Genomic DNA, 20,365 nt, shown 5'->3' on the forward strand with positions numbered 1-20,365 from the left:
TTGGTGCCATGCGTATGAGGGTTGGGACAAACACAGTGTCTTGGAGCCACCACTGCAGGGGTTCTAATGCAGTTCTGCTACCCTAAAAGACCCTGACTACTTACCCTTCCTACCTTCCTCCCCAAGGGTCTCTGGTATTTATTTTCTCCCTCATTTCTCCAGAATGTCTCATAGCTGTTACACAGGGTTCTTCTCAGTCCGGCTTCCTTTGCTTTGAGGGGCATTTCTAGTTCCTCCTGGCTTTTTGTGACTTCACCGATACAATAGGCAGGCAGTCCACCACTGAGCTATACCCCAGCCTAAAACCTGTTTTTGTTTGTTTGCTTGTTTGTTGTTCAAGACAGGGTTTCTCTTTGTAGCCCTGGCCATCCTGGAATTTATGCTGTAAACCAGGCTGGCCTTGAACTCAGAGCTTCAGGTAGCCTCTGCCTCCCAAGTACTGGCATCAAAAGTGTGCACCACCATGACCCAGCAAGAGCATTTCTTTTTAAGGCTGAATTATACCACACTGTCTAAAACATCATTACTAAATACAGCATGTCCTATTACAGGAATTCAGCCATTAATCATTAATTAGATTAATAGTTGGTTAATAAAACAAAAGTACTGTATTTGCCAAAGTTTGTGTGATCTAATATTTTAAGAAGAAAACTTTTTCCTCTGATCTAAGCAGCTGTGAATTCTTCAGTCTTCTCAGAACTAAACTAGACTGTATGGTCCTAGGTTCAAGATAAACTATAGGAGCCCCACACCTGGGGATGACCCAAGAGCTGTTTTGTCCAAGGTGCTCACTAGTCACACACACTATATAAATTTACATTAAATAAAATTAATCATTTAATTCCAATGGCCACATTCCAAGTACATAACAGCATAAATGTGACCACAGAAAATCTGACCAGAGTTTGCTGCAGAAGACAAACAACATTGTTCAGGAAGCTGCAGGGGCTCATATGGTAGACCTTGATTTCTGAACTCTATTAAACCATCCTTTCTGAGCCCAGCAAAGGGGAACAGACAGCTTGTACAACACACCACATAGAGTTCACGGCTTCCTGGAAGGGACCCCTGACTGCTGTAAAGGGACCATCCACACAGTGGACCAATAGCCAAGGCTCCTAACCCTGCATTTGGCATTTAACTATATTCTATTTACTAAAACACAGAACGGATCCAAAGCCCAGCACCCCGATAGGGACACACTTCAGCCTGGGACTTCTCCAGAGAATACACTTTCTAGTAAATTCTTTGCCTTCTACTCTCTGGCCTGCCACAACCCGAAGCCAACTTTTCTGGCTTAATTTGGCATGTGCAAGTCCTGATGGCTAGTCAACCTAGGAGGATGGAGAAAGCAACTGTACAGAATGATTCATCCCAGACCATCCAAGGAAAGAAATCCATGTGCTACCAAGTCACTTTCTCCCCTTTGACCTCAACTCAACTCGGTCACGCTGAGCGTGACCGTTCATCCTCCATTCTCACCTTCACAGCGTTGAGAGCACAAGCGTACACCACCACACCTAACCGTAAGTGGTACCAGGGAATTGAACTCAGGTGTTTGTGTGTGCTAAGCCAGTACTACCAGCTGACCAGCTGAGCCGCATCCCAGCCCGCGATTTTTTTTTCTTCAAAGTAAAATTGCACTAAAATACACAGAACATCAAATTTAGCGCCTTAACATTGACTTATGTATCTATGTATTTATTAGCCCTATGGGTTCAAACCCAGAGCACAGTGTATCCTAACAAATGCTCCACCTCTGACCTCACCCAGCCCATCATGACCATTATTATTGGAGTGAGTCTGTGGGTCTGCATGGTGTCCATCTCCCGAACTTCCCAAACGGAAACCCTGTAGTCATCAAACACGAACTCCCTGACACCCCCAGCCCCCACTCTGTGGCCCTGGTCATCACTTCCTCTGTGAACTCACTGTCTCACGCACACACCCTTAAAGCACTTGTCTTTTTATCCAGCCTTTTTGTCACACCCTCTGGGTTCTTCCCATGTTGCAGGGCGTGTCTGAGTTTCCTTCCCTTTTTTAGCAAGCGATTCTCTTCTACAGACTTGGTCTCCTTGAGAAACTGGAGGGCTGGATGAGGGCTGGAGAGATGGCTCAGTGGTTGGGAGTATGGACTGCTCTTCCAGAGGTCCTGGGTTTAAATCCCAGTGACCACGTGGTGTCTCACAGCCATCTGTAATGGGATCTGATGCCTTCTTCTGGTGTGTCTGAGGACAGCTGCAGTGGACTTGTCTATAATAAATAAATAAGTCTAAAACGAAGTTGAGACACTGACAAGATGGCAGACTGTTTTTCTAGGAACCACAGACATGCTTTTCTTATTTTTGTGGGGTTTTTCTTCTCGGTCAGTGAATGAGTAAATAAATGAGCTTTTTCTGTTTGCTGACCCTCTGCCAAAAGCAAATGCAGTCAGGCAGCGAGGGCCATGGAGTTGGAAGTGATTTCAATACTGAAATCTTGAAATTTCAAAACATTCCCCGCTTGAATCTCGTGTCTGATCAAAAGTCAAAATAGTCATTTTACATCATGGCCATCTCTAAAGATGGATCTGATCTAGGGATGGGCTCTGATCATAGCTCCCTCTCATGGCTGCATTCCAAGCCAAGGTCCTCCTTACGGCTTAAAACACAAACTCAAAATCAAACTTTTCATCTCTTTCTGCTGCATTTTTAATTGGATCACTGCATGGAGAACCTGACATAGAAGCAAAGAAATGCCAAACATGTAGCTCGGCTCTTTAGGAAAAGTCACCTGAACTTTAACAAGCCAGAATGATTCGGCCATGAGATATAATTTTTTTTGAAATACGAAACGTCTATATGAATCTAAACATCAGGTTCACGAGTCTTGATTAAAGTCAGATTACAAGAGAGTTTTGTATCTGTGTTACAATAACAGATTCTAGATCAAAGCAATGTGTTCAGAATGAAAATGCCCTTCTAGAAAAGGCATTCTTGTTCTTGGAATGAAGATACTATTGCTGGGAGAAGGAAGCAGGATTATAAATTGATGGCTTTTTTTTTTTATTTCCTCTTGAATTAATTTCCTCATGCACTTAGGGGCAAGTTAGGTTTTAAAACCCACTCAGCATTTCCCCTGATCATACAGAGTAATGAGTAGGTTCCCCCCCGCAATTTATAATTATCCTGGGGGGTTGGCAACAATCTTCATTCCTAAAGGAAGGATTAAAGAAAACGACCGACCGTGGCTCGGTGTCAAGCCTGCCCCAACTCAGTTGTAGCAGATAATGGAGCTGTTATCATTGGATTTGCTCAAGCATGGGACCTGCCTTCTGAGTAACTCAGGCGAGGTTATCTGGTGCTGGCCGCATCCAGCCCATGAACTATAGCTTAAGGCTGTGTTCCAACGAGGCTACATTCTTAGCTCTGAGAAATACATTCCCAAATCAAGTCACTGGGCATTGGGAAAGAAAAGGGAGTCTGAGCCCGAGGCAGATCACATGTTTTTAAATAACAGCTCTCTATGGGAGGCCCATCTCTGCTGTAGGCTGTTCCTCCAATACATACTGCTTCAGTCCTCATACCTCTACCCTGTTTCCACATTCCTAGCGGCAGAATCACAGAGAAGCCAGCTCCCAGTCACTCCCTAATGAACTCATCCTTGTGTTCCCACAGTGTGGACCATGAGAACATCTGCTGGATCTGTGAGCCAGACTGTCTACTCAGAAAAAGAATCTGAGTGTGTGTGTGTGTGTGTGTGTGCGCACTACAATGTACATATGCAGGTAAAAGGACAACTTGCACAAGTCGGTTCTCCCCACCATGTAGGGTCTGGGCACCAGACTCTCTGCCAGCCTCGATGGCAGGTACTTTCACTAAGTCATCCAGTCTAAGAACTCTATTTTAATCACTTTTTTTTTTAATTTCCTGGATGCGCCTACAAAAATCACCATAATTCCACAGCTCTCCTTCATGAAACTGAGGTGGTCCATGACTTTGCAACCTCCGTCCCTCCCACTTCAAAACTCAATGCACCCCCATCTATATGCACCCCCCATCCACGTTCTCAAAACTACTTTGGAGTGGTGGATGCTGTACAAGATTTGACTGTGCCATCCAGCCTCTAATCAACTCCAGGCCTTTCAACGAAGCCTCTGGACTGTGGCAAGCCTTTATTTGACCACGCCCACAGCGAGGCTGTAATCACTCAGAAACAGACAGAAAACTAGAAGAAGCGTCTGTGTGGGTGTAAGAGGAGGTTCTTCTGTTGTACCAATTAATTCTCACCTTAAAATCATCATCATCTGAGACATGGGGACACTGTGTTTTCTAACCTATGATCACAGTGGGAGGAAGGGTAAGAGCATCAGAAGTAAGAAGTTTGCACCTCTTGCAGCCTCAGAGTCCGTGAATAACTCAGTGGTATGAAGTCATTATCACTCACCCGCACTCTGCTAGGAGAGCAGGCTTTCTCTGTGGAAGAATGCTGTCACAGCCCAACCTCCACACCAGGTTCTAAATATATAACAAGTAGCACTGCTCACCCAGATAAAGAAAGAATTGGGTCTGGGGAGAGAGTTGAGTCAGTAAAGTACTTGACATGCGAGAGTGAAGGACCAGAGCTCAGATCTTCAGCACCTGTACTAAAAATCTGGTGTTGTAGCATTCACCTTTAATCCTGGTGCTATGAAACCAGAGACATGGGGATTTCTGAGAACTGCTGGCCTGTCTATTCAGTCAAGTTCAATGGATGACTCTATATTTTAAAAAAAGAGGTGGAAAACAATAGAATAATAATTTTCAATGATCTATAGCTACCTTTGGCCACAACATGTCTGTGTACCATGCTCATGTGCACACATGGGCACACAGACCTACACACACACACACACACACACACACACACACACACACACACACACACACACAATTGTACAGGCTCTTATGGCACAGGAGATAGAGAGGACCCATGGAAAAATAAGAACACTTTCCCCAAGATTCACTGCAGGGTTACATTGAAGTCCAAGGACTTCTATATGTTGTGCGTCATTGGTGTTCTTATCTTCAAAGCCATCACTCTAGTGTGGACTCACAGGACTAGAGTTTTATGAGAGACTCTGAAGGTATGGGGGACCCATTTCTAGGCCAACCCATCCAGTGTGGTTCTGAGAACCACCAAGAACACAGGAGGCCCAACTAACCATGAAGCTGTTCAAATTAACACTATACCTGAGAATTGAAAGCCAAACCCAGTTCCTATGAGTCTTAACAAGAAAAGGGAAATGCACACTCTGCCTCTCATCCACCCCTTTAGGGTCCCCAGGCCCACTCAATGTCTTTCTTTGAGCCACCACAAGAAACAAACAAATCTATCACCTAAAACATCAGACCTGTACCTGTTCCAACTTCACCAAAGGTCAGCTGTGTCAGAGCAACCAGGACAATTCTCAGTCACTACAAACATAAACTGAGACTTGTATTTACCCCTCTCCTCTCTCCCAGATATGGAAAGCACAAGATAATAACTGACAGAACTTCTGAACAGCAGATTTGGTGTGTAAGTAAACATGCTTGCTATAAAATTTAAAATACAGGTTCCTTCCATAATAATAGATTCAGTTGATCACATGATGGGGTGAAGCCCCAGCTCTCCAGTGATGAGCAGAGAGAACAGGCACAAGTGTCTTGTGCTAAAAATGGTGTTGGAAGCCCAGTGCTGTAATGCACACCCATTACAGGGTGTAGACATGGGATCAAGAGTTCTTGATCAGCCTGGACTTCATAGTGAGACACTGTGCAACACATTCACAAATAAAAATCAAGCTATAACCATGACATCATCGCAAAGCTGCTCCCTCCCTTGCAACACATAGGTCCTTCCTCTTAAGACCCTTAACAAAGGGCCAGCCAGTGTGTCAGTAAATGTTCAGAATAGCTTGGCCTCAGCCCTTCACATTCTAATTCATTCATTTTCTCAGGACAGTAGGAGTGGAGTGGGGGTCTCACTATGTGGCACTAACCCACCTAGAATTCACTATGCAGATGAAGATGGTCTCAAATTATGTGTCAGTCCCCATCTCTGTTTCCCAAGCCCTCAGATCATAGGCATGTACCACCACCCCCAGCACATTCTAACTTGGACATTTCTCCCACTACTCATGAGTAAGTCCTGGCACAGACAGAGGCCAGTCTCCTAAGAGTCCATCTCCCTGCATCTCCAACTGCTACCCAGACTCCCAAAGGCAAACTGATCCTGTGCATGCTGCCAGATGGGCATTTGGAAGCGCATCTCTGACAACCTCCCTTCAGTTGCACAATGAAGCTCAAACTCAAGTTCACATCTGTGACGGTGTGAACCTAAATCATGCCCCACCCCCAGGACATTTGAGTCCTCAATCCCAGCACCTCAGAAGGTGACCTTACTTGGTAAAAGGACCTGTAGCAACCCAAGACCAAGTTAAGGTGAGGTCACAACAATAGTGACTCATAATCATTAAAAGGGGATTAAAACAGGATACGTATACAGAGGGATGATGCTGTGAGGAGTCACAGGGAGATGGCAACCTCCAGCAGGCCAAGGAAGGAGGACCTAGGACAGTTCTGTCCATCACACCTCCCTACTCCCCAGCCCTGGAGGAAGCAACCTTGATGTATCATTCTATCATGGCTCCTTCATTTCTCACTGTTCAGTTCTTGGTTCTGTTCCTTTCTATGGTGGCACTGCTTCGTGCTGTTGTAGAGTGCCACTGTACTTGTTGCCTTCATGGTCACCACAGTTGTGGTGAAAACTGTAAGGGGGCGTCCAGCCCAGTGTCATTGGCACTTACAAGATTAGTGATTGACCTTTTCCAAGCATTGCTGCTGGGACAGATTAGGGATTCAACCACCACCCCTAGAGTTTAGAGATGTAGGCTGTTAGTAAAGTTAGGTTAAGGTGTTTTTGTTACTGGCCTTGACGGGGAAAATCTGGGAAAACAATTTAAGGTTCAGAAAGGCACACTTCTGATTATTGATGGAGGGATGTGTTTAAGATCGGGGAATAAGACGACAGGCCTCTCTTGCTAAAGCTGGGCTGGTGGATCAAGGTGATGATCAGTTTCTTGTACCCATTTTTGCCCTCAGCTTCCTGATACAATTTAATAAAAAAAGTTTTTAAATAAGCAGATCTGCACCCTAAGGATTGTTTTATATAAAAGTTTAGATTTGTGGTTTTCTTAAGATTTCTCATAAGATTACTTTTTAAGATAAATAATTAGATGAATGATCTTTTCCTTGTTGTTGCAAATTACAGCCTGCCAGTTAAGAGAAACTGGTTAAGAAAAACATCTTGGTTGCTTAAACTTTGCTAATCTATAAACAAGCTGCTTAGGTATGATTGTATGTATGTGGGTTCATGGGAATGATTTGTCTTTTACCTATAATATGTAAAACAACCATGTAAATACATTAGGAAACAAGCTGGGTTTTTTTTTTCCATTGAAATCATTCACTTAGAGAAAAATAGAATGTAGCCACATTGTAATTTTTGTACAGTTTGAGTGATTTGGCTGGAGGATATAAGCTATGGGAGAAAAAATAAAATTGTTGGAGCTTTGATTCATATACCAAGTGTGTGTAGGGTGTGTCTGTGTCTGTGTGTGTGTCTGTGTCTGTGTGTGTGTCTCTGTGTGGGTGTGTGTCTCTGTGTGGGTGTGTGTCTCTGTGTGGGTGTGTGTCTCTGTGTGGGTGTGTGTCTCTGTGTGGGTGTGTGTCTCTGTGTGGGTGTGTGTCTCTGTGTGGGTGTGTGTCTCTGTGTGGGTGTGTGTCTCTGTGTGGGTGTGTGTCTCTGTGTGGGTGTGTGTCTCTGTGTGGGTGTGTGTCTCTGTGTGGGTGTGTGTCTCTGTGTGGGTGTGTGTCTCTGTGTGGGTGTGTGTCTCTGTGTGGGTGTCTGTCTCTGTGTGGGTGTGTGTCTCTGTGTGGGTGTCTGTCTCTGTGTGTGTCTGTCTCTGTGTGTGTCTGTCTCTGTGTGTGTCTGTCTCTGTGTGTGTCTGTCTCTGTGTGTGTCTGTCTCTGTGTGTGTCTGTCTCTGTGTGTCTGTATGTGTGTCTGTCTGTATGTGTGTCTGTGTGTCTGTGTGTGTGTTTATGTATATGTGTGTTTCTATGTGTGTGTGTATCTATATGTGTTTCTGTGTATGTCTGCATGTGTCTCTGCTTCCTTTCTACCCGCCCCAGATAATTAAGTTTTGTTCTCTCAGAGAAAAGGTCTGCTAAGTGATTAATCACTGACTCCCCTTCCCTCCTCAGTTTACCTGACTCTTTCAAGCTGACCTTGGACATATATATTGCTAAAACATTTCTTCAAATACCCGCCAAGATGTCAGGGTTTCCAAACAACTTCTCAGACGACTCCTAACTGGAAATGGTGTCTCGCATTTCTGAATATCATCAACATTTTGCAATCTTCCCCTCATTTCGTAATTGTTTCTGCTCGACTCACGTCACCTACAGCATATGAATTTCTGAAGGACAGAAAGGGTCCTACTTGTTTCATCCCCATGGCACCTGGCTTGGGGATTAGATGTAGGTCCGGCACAAAAATACTTATTTAATGGAATGGAGTAGCTCAGCCCCACCGAGCTTCACAATGGCTCATCCCACTTACGCATCCCTAAGCTCAAATTTCCAAGATAGTGCATGTGAAGTATCTTTTTAAACCCCACTTTGGTTTTTATCTCAAGTTTGGCATCTGCTATGTGTTCTTCAGAAAATCAGAAGTAACCTTATGACCAATGTAAATTATCTTCTGTTCTGTAGCCTGTTGAAAATCTTTAGCTGCTGTGTAATTACCTACAAACAGCAGTGTCTTTACAACAGAAATGATGCTTAGCCATGAAAGGTTACCAACTACTAGTACAGAGTAGAGCACATGTAAAGCTCAAAGTAATTATGCTCAACAAAAAAGCCAGATCAAAGAAGACTGTATTCCATGTAATACTATTAATAGAAAATTCTAGAACACTCCAAACTGATCTGTAATCATGAAAAGAAAGCAGATATTCAGGGATGGCTCAATATACGGAAAACCATCAACGTAATTCACTATATAAACAAACTCAAAGAAAAAAGCCACTTGATCATTTCATTAGATGCTGAGAAAGCATTTGACAAAATTTAACACCCCTTCATGATTAAAGTCCTGGAAAGATCAGGAATTCAAGGCCCATACCTAAACATAGTAAAAGCCATATACAGCAAAGCAGTAGCTAACATCAAACTAAATGGAGAGAAACTTGAAGCAATCCCACTAAAATCAGGGACTAGACAAGGGTGCCCAGTCTTGCCCTCTCTATTCAATATAATTCCCAAAGTCCTGGCCAGAGCAATCAAACAATGAAAGGAGGTCAAAGGGATACAAATTGGAAAGGAAGAAATCAAAATATCACTATTTGCAGATGATATGATAGTATACTTAAGTGACCCCAAAAGTTCCACCAGACAACTTAAGCCTGTAAATAACTTTAGCAAAGTGGTTGGGTATAAAATTAAACAAATCAGTAGCCTTCCTCTACTCAAAGGATAAACAGGCTGAGAAAGAAATTAGGAAAATGACACCCTTCACAATAGTCCCAAATAATATAAAATACCTTGGTGTGACTCTAACCAAGCAAGTAAAAAATTTGTATGACAAGAACTTCAAGTCTCTGAAGAAAGAAATTGAAGAAAATCTCAGAAGATAGAAAAATCTCCCATGCTCATGGATTGGCAGGATTAATATAACAAAAATTGGCCATTTTTGCTGAAAGCAATGTACAGATTCAATGCAATCCCCATCAAAATTCCAACTCAATTCTTCATAGAGTTAGAAAAAGCAATTTGCAAATTCATTTGGAATAAACAAAAAACCCAGGATATCGAAAACTATCTTCAACAGTAAATAAACTTCTGGGGGAATCACTATCCCTGACCTCAAGCAGTATTACAGAGCAATAGTGATAAAAACTGCATGGTATTAGTACAGAGACAGGCAGGTAGATCAGTGGAATAGAATTGATCTATTGACACTTGATCTTTGACAAAGGAGCTAAAACCATCTAGTGGAAAAGATAGCATTTTCAACAAACGGTGGTGTTGCAACTGGAGGTCAACATGTAGAAGAATGCAAATTGACCCATTCTTATCACCCTATACAAAGTTTAAGTCCAAGTGGATCAAGGACCTCCACATAAAACCAGATACACTCAAACTAATAGAAGAAAAAGTGAGGAAGAATCTCGAACACATAGGCACTGGGGAAATTTTCCTGAACAAAACACCAATGGCTTATGCTCTAAGATCAAGAATCAACAAATGGGACCTCATAAAATTGTAAAGTTTCTGTAAGGCAAAGGACACTGTCATTAAGACAAAACAGCAACCAAGAGATTGGGAAAAGATCTTTACCAATCCTACATCCTATACAGGGCTAATATCCAAAATATACAAAGAACTCAAGAAGTTAGACTCCAGAGAGCCAAATAACCCTATTAAAACATGGGGTACAGAACTAAACAAAGAATTCTTAGGATTATCGAATGTCTGAGAAGCACCTAAAGAAATGCTTAATGTCCTTAGTCATCAGGAAAATGTAAATCGAAACAACCCTGAGATTTCACCTCACACCAGTCAGAATGGCTAAGATCAAAAACTCAGGTGACAGCAGATGCTGGCGAGGGTGTGGAAAAAGAGGAACACTCCTCCATTGTTGGTGGAATTACAAACTGGTACAACCATTCTGGAAATCAGTCTGGAGGTTCCTCAGAAAATTAGACATTCCACTACCTGAGGACCCACCTATACCTCTCCTGGGATGACACCCAAAAGATGCCCCAACATATAAAAAAGACACATGTTCCACTATGTTCATAGCAGCCTTATTTATAATAGCCAGAAGCTGGAAAGAACCCAGATGCCCTTCAACAGAGGAATGGATACAGAAAATGTGGTACATCTACACAATGGAGTACTACTTAGCTATCAAAAACAATGACTTCATGAAATTCATAGGCAAATGGATTGAACTAGAAAATATCATCCTGAGTGAGGTAACCCAATCACAGAAAAACACACATGGTATGCACTCACTGATAAACGGATATTAGCCCAAAAGCTCGAATTACCCAAGATATAATCCACAGACCACATTAAGCTCAAGAAGAAGGATGACCAAAGTGCAGATGCTTCACTCCATAAAGGGGGAACAAAATATTCATAGGAGGGGATACAGAGGCAAAGTTTGGAGCAGAGACTGAAGGAACAGCCATTCAGAACCTGCCCCACATGTGGCCCATATATACAGTCACTAATACTAGACAAGATTGATGAAGCTAAAAAGTGTGTATGCTGACAGGAGCCTGATATAGATGTCTCCTGAGAGACACACCCAGAGCATGACAAATACAGAGGCAAATGTTAGCAGTAAACCATTGAACTGAGAATGGGACCCCCGTTGGAGGAATTAGAGGAAGGATTGAAAGAACTGAAGGGGCTTGCAACCCGGTAAGAACAATGCCAACCAGGGGTTGGGGATTTAGCTCAGTGGTAGAGCGCTTGCCTAGCAAGCACAAGGCCCTGGGTTCCGTCCTCAGCTCCGGGGTTGGGGGGGGGGGGAGAACAATGCCAACCAACCTGAGGACTAAACCCCTACCAAAAGACTATACATGGACTGACCCAGGGCTCCAGCTGCATAGCTGAGGTAGCCTTTGTTGGGCCCCAGTGGAAGGAGAAGCCCATGGTCCTGCCAAGGTTGGACCCCAGTGTAGGGGAATGTCAGGGTGGGGGGCTGGAAGAGGTGATGGATGGAGAGGGGAACACCCTTATAGAAGAAGGGGAGAGGGAGTGAATAGTGGGCTTATGGACAGGAAACTGAGAAAGGGAATAACATTTGGAATGTAAATTTAAAAAACACAATTAAAAAAGAAAGAAGGAAAATACTGACAGCTTCCATTGAAGATTTGTTGGCAAGGGTGGATGGAAGGATTAACAAAAGGTTTGAGAGATTTGGAGAAGAGGGACACCAGCCAGAGGATGGCTCCACAACGGGGCTAGCCTCCTCCATCATTCACTAAGGAAATACCTAAGGCTTGTCTACAGCCTGACCTTATGGAGGTAATGTGTCTTGAGCCTCAAACGATTCAAGTTTATATTAAGTTGACATAAAACTAGCCAGGACAGCACACACACACACACACACACACACACACACACACACACACACACACACACAATCACTGTGAAGCCACAACCTCCCCTTTCTTGTTCATCCCAAAATCATACACTAATATCAATATCACCATAAAAACACTGTACAAATTTGAAAAGGCCCACAGTCTTATGAACTCAAACACTTTAAAATATTTGGTCTCATCTCTTTAAAATATCTAGTCTCTTTTAAAACACAAATTCTTTTTGAGGTCAGCCTGATCTATATAGCAAGTTCCAGAGAAGTCAAGGCTACACAGAGAAACCCTGTCTCGAAAAGCAAAACAAAACAAAGCAAATTAACAAAAGAAAACAAAAATCAGAATCTTACAAGACCCCAAACTTCTCAACTATAGGCTCCGGTAAAATAAAAATCTATTATTGTTATTATTATTATTATTATTATTGTTATTGTTATTGTTATTGTTATTTTACTTCAAGAGGGAAGAACTAAAACACAGTCACAATCTGAACAAATGAAAACCAAACTCCAACTGTGTAAAAAGCTCAGTGCCCAATCCAGAGTCTGGAATCCACTCATGAACTCCTACCCTCTGCAGCAACCCAGCTTGTCTTCTCGACTCCAGTGATCTGCATACCATCACAACTACTGTGCCACTAGGCACAGTTCTAGCATCCCATGGTTCCGGCATCTCCAAAATTCTGGAGTCTGTTACTGCAACTGGGCTGCACTTTCACCAATAGCCTCTCCTGGGCCCTTTTCAGGGACTACCCTACCATACAGTGCCATGCCTCCACTGCCCTCTGTGACCCCTTCTTGACTTTAAAATCAGTACCACCTGGTGACTATTACCCTACTACCAAGTTCAGCTGCTAACACTAGGTAAGACATTACCTGCCTCTGGAATACAGCTTCCAGACTCTGTGCTGACTCTGAGGAAACCACTTCCCTTAGATTTCACCTCAGTGATGCTAGTCTCTTCTTAATTTCCAGGTGACCAAGAAGGATTGACTCAGCAAAGCAAAGAGTTTACTTGATTGGCTCTTGTCTCGTGCTAATCAAAGGTGATTCTTCAGCTGCAACTGACCGGACACCATGTAATGGTAATTCAACCTAGCAGATGCCCCTGAAAGGGTCTTTAAACTTCCCTCTAGAACTTTACAAATCTGACCTCCAGTGTTTGCATGGTTCCCAATATCCTATCTTCCAGGCTCCCACAAAAGAGCCCACAGAAGAGGAGAACAGGCTGAACATGCCATGAGGAGCAAGCCAGTAAGCACTCAATGGCTTTTCTAGCCCAAAGTTCCAGAGTCCTACCACAATACTTCCCCAAAAAACATGATCAGGTCTGACACAGCAATACCCCATAGTCTTGGATCCAATTTTTGTCTTAGTCAGAGTTACTATTGCTGTGAAGAAACACCATGATCAAAAGCAAGTTGGGTGTTAAGGGTTTATTTCACTCACAGTTCCATATAACAGTTCATCATCCATAGTCCATCACTGAAGGAAGCAGGGCAGGAACTCAAACAGGGTAGGAACCTGAAGACAGGAGCTGATACAGAGGCCATGGAGGGGTGCTGCTTACTGGCTTACTCCTCATGTGGCATTAAGCCTACATTCTTATAGAACACAGGACCACCTGCCCAGGAATGGCACCACCCACAATGGGCTGAGTTCTTCCCCATTAACCATTAATTAAGAAAATGCCCTACAGGCTTGCCCACAGCCTGGTCGTATAAAGGCGCAATTGAGTCCTCCCCCTCTCTGCTGACTCCAGCTTCTGTCAAGTAGACATAAACCTAGCCAGCACAGCACACCACCTTAAACACAATGTTGCCTTTGAGGGAATATACACATGCTGAAACAGTAAATTACATGACTTCAAATATATATTTCATGCAAATTATGCCTCAAAGCTGGTGTGTACGTGATTTGTTTGTTTAATACCGGTTTTCTCTATGTGGTCCTGGTTGTTGGAGAACGAGTTATGGTGACCAAGCTAGCTTCAAACTCACAGAGAATATATTTGTCTCTCCCTCCTCACTTCTGGGAATAAAGGTGTGTGCCACCACACACACTGTAAAGTTGTTGTTTTTAAGAAATGAACCTTTTCTTCATTCAAGTATTTTAGCATCTGCAGGCCTAGCTGGTGGTGCAGCTCAAAGCTAAGATGTGAGTCTACCACACATAAAGGCAGGCCCCCAATCAACCCCAGCTCCCAAAAGTAAAAATAAATAAATAAAGTCTCCAAGTTTGAGGAAACAAAGTGCTCTGGTCTTCAGTTTAACCAACGACCGTAAGTCTCAAGTAGCAACTAAAGGCAGCATCACTAAGTCCTTTTCAGAATGAGGAGCCATCCTTTTTTCATTAATTTATTCACTTTATAGCCTGATCAGAGCTCCGCCTGTCTCCTCTCCTCCCAGTCCCTCTCTCTTCCCTCTCTTCCCTCTGTGCCCCTTCCCCGTCTTCTCAGAGAAGAAGAGACCTCCTATGGATATCAACCCACCTTGGCATATCAAGTTGAAATAGAACTGGGCACATCTTCTATTTAGACTAGACAAGGCTGTCAAGTTAAGGAAAAGGGATCCAAAGGCAGTCAACAGAATCAGAGACAGTTCCTGCTCCTCCTCCTGTTAGAGGTCCCACATGAGGGCCAAGCTATACATCTGTTACATACGTGTAGGAAGGGCATCTAGGTCTGTCCCATGTATTATCTCTGGTGGTTCGGTCTCTGTGAGCCCCTATGGGCCCAGGTTAGTTGATTATATAGGTTTTCTTGTGGTATTGAAAGAGCCAGACTTGGGGTTAATCTAAAGCCAGTGAGAAAATTCCACCACAAACCTCCAAGCACTAAGACCCTTCCAGGGAGGGTAGAGCTAGTTTAGTTCCTGAAATAGCTACAAGCCAAACTGTCAAACAAAGCCACCTGTGACTCCCAAGGGACACCCCTTGACTTCCAATGGAACCCCCCCTTGGAAAGTCCTGAACAGCACACTGAGTTGACTTAAGAGTTGTTTTGGTCCACCAAATGCACATAGTACTCTGCCCAGTTACTATTGTTTGAATTCTGCCCCAATTGTTTGAATTCTGCCCTTATCAAAGGTATATAACTTCCTGTTAGAATTTGCTCAGGGTCGTCTCCCTCTTGAAATGGGTCGGCCCCAACATGTTGGAACAATAAAATTCCTCTTGCTTTTGCATCGATCACCACCTAGGTCCTAGAAGAGGTTCAATTCGAACCTCACAGTATCTTTGACCTCTCTGACATCTTCAATCTCCCCACACCGTTCTTCCACAAGATTCCCCAAGCTCTGCCTAATATTTGACTGTAGGTCTCTGCATCTGTCTACAAGTATAACAGTATCATTAACGGTGTCTGAGGTGGGTGCTCTCTCTCTCATGGCATTGGTCCAGTCATTAGTTGGTTGTCCCCTCAGTCTCTGCTCCCTCTTTATCCCTGCACCTCTTGTAGGCAGGAACATTGTGGGTGGAAGGTTTTGTGGCTTGGTTGGTATCACCATCCCTCCCTCTACTGAAAGTCTTGCTTGGTTACAGGAGGTGACAGTTTCATGTTCCATATCCCGTACTGCTAGATTCCTGAGAATTTCCATTGGAGGAGCCATATTTTTATAAAAGGTTTCTTTTTGGCAACACGGTCAATTGTTTTGCCTATTGGAAACTTAAGTTTAATTTTTTTTAACCTTTAAAGTATAGGCTTGGGGCTGAAGAGATGGCTCAGGGGTTAAGAGTACTTTTTGTTCTTTCAGAGGACCCAGGTTCTTTTCCCAGCACCTGCTGACTCACAACTGTCCATAACTCCAGTTCCAGGGGATTTGATGCCCTCTTTTGGCCTCCTTGGGCATGAAGTATACACATTGCGCAAATACACACAGGTGAGTAAAACACCCCCCTACACACACACAAGTAAATAAAATAAAATTAATTTAAATTATAAAATAATAAGTGTAGCATTGATGAGTAAGACAGTCGAGACTCTAACTCCCTTCAGAGTACTAGGCTGCAGAAAATTATGTATAAAAATAAACAGATATTAGCTTTTGAAAATACAGGGGCTGAGGGTATAGTCCAGTGCCTAGCATGTACATGGCCCTGTGTCCAAGCCCTAGAGCCAGAAAGAAAAGAAGTTACAACAGACCTTGAAAATGACCCGGTGATTCTGGCTTTAGTTTCTACTTGAGATTTCTCATAGGTTTATTATTCAATTATGTATCGCAAAGAATGGTCACTGACAAAGGCCTGGTGTCACACTGTTGAAATCCCAGCACTCAGAACTGAATCAGGAGGGCCTGTTAGTTCAAAGCCAGCCTGAGCTACACAGGCTCTTGTCTTTAAAAAAAAAAAAAAAAAAAACGAAAAAAACAAGAAACAAAAAGAAAACGGCTAGGCGGTAGTGGTACACTCCTTAACCCCAGCCCTCAGGAGGCAGGCGGATCTCGGAGTTCGAGACCATGCTGGTCTACAAAGTGAGTTCCAGGACCGCCAGCGCTATACAGAGAAACCCTGTCTCAAAAACAAAGTAGAAAACAGGCTGCTGAGATGGATAAATCACCTGCGGCCAAGACCAATGGTCCCATCCCCAGGACTTCAGAAGATGTCCTAGCAGTCGTCTTCTGACTCACATAAGAATGCTGTGGTACACACACCCCAAAATATAATAAGAAGAAAAATATTGAAAGTCAGTCAGGATTCATGGATTTCCAGTTTTGATTGTAATGTGGGGAGTTGAGTGGCATTTCAAGCTTTGGTTCAAAAGCAAGCTACGCTGGGTTCGGTCCCCAGCTCCGAAAAAAAGAACCAAAAAAAAAAAAAAAGCAAGCTACGAATGCCCTTCTGTGTTCCCTCCTGTCCCCAAATGCAGTGACACAGTGACGCCTTCCCTTTGCAAGGCCAGGCTACATTACAGTGCATCATCATGGGGAAGAGCCTGTGTCCTATCCTGACTGCTGTGCTGGCCCTGCAGGCTGCTTCAGGAAGTCACTCCGGAGCTAGAGACGCAAGCCAGGCCTGGACACCGCCAACCTCTGCAGGCTAGATTCAGAGTCTGAGAAGTTGAAAACGTCGAGAAAGGCTCGCTGCCGCCTCCCTGCCGAAGCCCTTCATCCAAACATGTGAGAGGACTGTGCTTAGCAGACATGAGGCTTCCAGCTCCATCACCAGGAAAAGAAATGAACGAAGGGGAAAGGGAGGGTGAGTGGGTATGGGAGAGGGCTCTGTGGTCTGGCAGGAGCCAGAGAAAGGCTTTAATGGAGACAAGCCTCCCATGAAGGGCCCGATTGCATAACCACCCCCACCCTGAGCTCTGTTGCAATCGGGATCTGCTGCTCTCAACCTTCTATCCTCAGATATAGAGAAGCTTCAGTTCACAGAAAAACAAGCAGTATTTCCCCCAGCTCAGGCCTGGAAGGCATTTTTAGGCCTTCATCTCATTTATTTGTGTCTGGCACGTTAGTGAAACAACTTACAGCCAAAAGTAAAGTCTTAGCACCTTTTTGGGTTTTGTTTTATTTTATTTTTTTCTTGAGCCATGGCCTCACTGTATGGTCTTGCCTGCCCTGGACCTCCCTATGTACAGCAAACTGTCCTTGAACTCGTAGAGATCTGCCCGCCTCAGCCCCCTGTGTGTATCTCACCACGCTGTGTGCAAGGGACCATGCTGAGCTAATTTCTGCAAAGCGATAACCAGTTAAACCTGCTCGACTCCAAAAATAGGAGAAACACAGAGAAGCAGCAGCAGATTCCCTCTCCTGGAAGTGACCAGCTTAAGGCTTTGCCCAAACTGCTCTCCTCTTTGCCAAATGCATAAGTGAAATATATTGTCCTGAAGGGCTGGCCCGGCAAATCAACATTTTTAAGGGTATTACCTCATCTTTTGGTATTCTTGGGGGGGTTGTGAGAACAGCTGGGTCCTTCCAAATGACACACCCCAAAAAGTTTGCCTTCCACAGCATTTTTGAACCACCCCAGCACCCTGACCTCTTTAGATAAGAAAGGAGAAAAGTTAGTTTAATGTTAATTCTCTCACTATCCTCCAATGTGAACCTCCATCACAGTGAAAACTACGCTGTGTCTCCCTTCAGTCCTTCCTGTCAAACTGCTCTCCACAGCTGCTCTTTCCGGACGATACAAAGACGACGGCATTTGATTAGTTGTTCCCTACTAATTTTAATCCCAGAAAACTGATTCATGGAAGAACTAAAGCAGTTAATTCTGAGTTGGAAAAAAAAAAAAAAAGAAAGTCACATGACCAGCAGTAAATCAGGACGCTCTGTGACAGACTGGAAACAATCTGCCTATTGGCAGCTTATCAGCCCAAGGTTTAAAACCCTCCTGGGAAGGAGGGTGTGACTGTTACACTCTTACCTACTGCATTATATGAACTCAGCAAGCATGAGTGCTTCTTAATGCCCTCCATATGTGGGAGGTTCCTGAAGAATTTGGGGGTGTGCGTCTCAGTGGTATAGCTGATGTGTGTAGCACATCCTGGATCTAATTCCCAGCTCCGTAAACCAAAACAAAAACCAGGCAACGTAGCAACATTTCAGCGGCCAAGAGACAATGACCTGGAGAGCTGCGCTGGTGGACCACATCAACACCCTGACTAAGGAGCTGATCTACCAGTTCCTCTGCACTGCAGAAGCAGCGACACGTGCCATGTGCCTTACTGCAGCGTACCTCTTGCTGGGCACTCCCTTGTGGACCCCAGGGCTGGCTCCATGCCCAGCAACTCTTGAGGTTTAAATACTTTTTAAAAGGTTTATCTTCAGCACATTGTTTCCTTATTATCTCGGGCCACTCAGTCATTCGCTCTCTTGAGCACTCCAGTCAGCAAGACCCTCAGCTCTGAAGGCTTCAGACAGCAACCCTCATGAGGCAGCAGCCTCAGGGCTCAGGAATGGGTACCCACAGCATTCGGCTAGGTATACCTCACATTGCTGTGACAGTGATGTTTTCAAAGTCCTCTCAGCCAGATCAGCTTTCCTCATCTGGGCCTCCTTGACACAGCTCTGTCTTTAGTCCCGAAAACCATGTGCCTCAGGTGCCTGGTAACTTACCTATGCCTCACAACATGGTGGTGAGGGTGGTGTCTGGGGGCTCAGGCCAACTACCGAGCCTCCTATCTTCTTAGCCAACACCTGTTGCCATCCACATGCTTGGATTGAAGCCACCAAGGAGAGCCTGGCCTGGGTGGCCTATCAGAGCTCCCTATAGACCAGGCTGCCTACACCCACACCCACAACCACACGCACGGCCACCCACCCTTTCCTGGCTGCCTCAGTATTTTAACTCAGATAACTACCATGTGTTAATACAGGCCAACAGAGAAAGACCAACTGACAGAAATAAAACACTCCAACAAGAGATGACTGTTTTTCCCCCTTCTTTGCTGTTTGCTGTTTTGTTTTTTATGTGTGTGGGTTTTGGTTTGGTCGTTTGGTTTGGGTTTTGTGGAGACAAGGTTTCTCTGTGTAGCCCTAGAACTCTCTCTATAAACCAGGCTGGACTCTAACTCATAGAGTTCTGCCTGCCTCTGCCTCCCTAGTTCTGGGATTGAAGACCCGAGCCGCCCCTGCCAGGCCAGCTGCTGCTGGTTTTTTGAGTTGTTGTTGTTGTTGTTAAGACCATGGCTTCTATTTAAATTGTTTTCCTTATCTCCAAGATTAAAAACAAAAAAGTTAGGAAGAGAAACACAGAAGTTTGGGGTTTTGTTTTGTTGATACTGGGGATTGAATCCAGGGCTTTACACCATAGTCATTTTCCTGAGACCCCAGTCCGTGCCCTACCTACTCTGAGCTGGTAACAAGAATAATAACTATGGGAATATTCTGGAAAGATCTTTCCAAACACAGGAACAAGAAACCTGGAAGGCAATCTTGAGTTCTATAGGAAGGTGTAACCCCAAAGGGCAGGAGGATGAAAGACCCCCAAAAAGATCCCACAGCAGCCTTGTGACCCTTGGGTTTAAATGTGTGGTCCCTCGGCCTCCCTGACAGGTGTTCTATGACACCAGCTCAGCCCTCTGCAGCTGATTCCAATGCTGAGGAGCAAGGCCTTCGCTCTGAACCACCAACTGTGTGCCAAATGTTTGTCTAAAAAGGTAAAAGGGAAGGAAGTACCCCCCTCTGAATCGGATGGGATAGTGTTCCTGGAGACAAATGTGTGAGGAGCTGTCTGGGGTTTTG

At 44.2% G+C, this 20,365-nt stretch overlaps 1 protein-coding gene across 3 annotated transcripts in view; it reads right to left on the reverse strand.

Annotated features, from left to right (window-relative positions):
- Positions 1 to 20,365, reverse strand: part of Emilin2 (elastin microfibril interfacer 2) — a 59,776-nt gene that overhangs the window by 32,985 nt on the left and 6,426 nt on the right. Inside the window, exon 1 of one of the 3 annotated variants that reach the window (XM_039084818.2) lies at positions 19,238 to 19,423. The exons of the other annotated variants lie outside the window; for them this stretch is intronic. The gene's annotated coding sequence lies outside the window, so the exon portion shown is untranslated. Of the gene's footprint in view, positions 1 to 19,237; positions 19,424 to 20,365 lie in introns of those variants that run through there. 3 annotated transcript variants of the gene reach the window in all.

Source organism: Rattus norvegicus, chromosome 9, assembly GCF_036323735.1.
Source record: "Rattus norvegicus strain BN/NHsdMcwi chromosome 9, GRCr8, whole genome shotgun sequence".
NCBI lineage: Eukaryota > Metazoa > Chordata > Mammalia > Rodentia > Muridae > Rattus > Rattus norvegicus.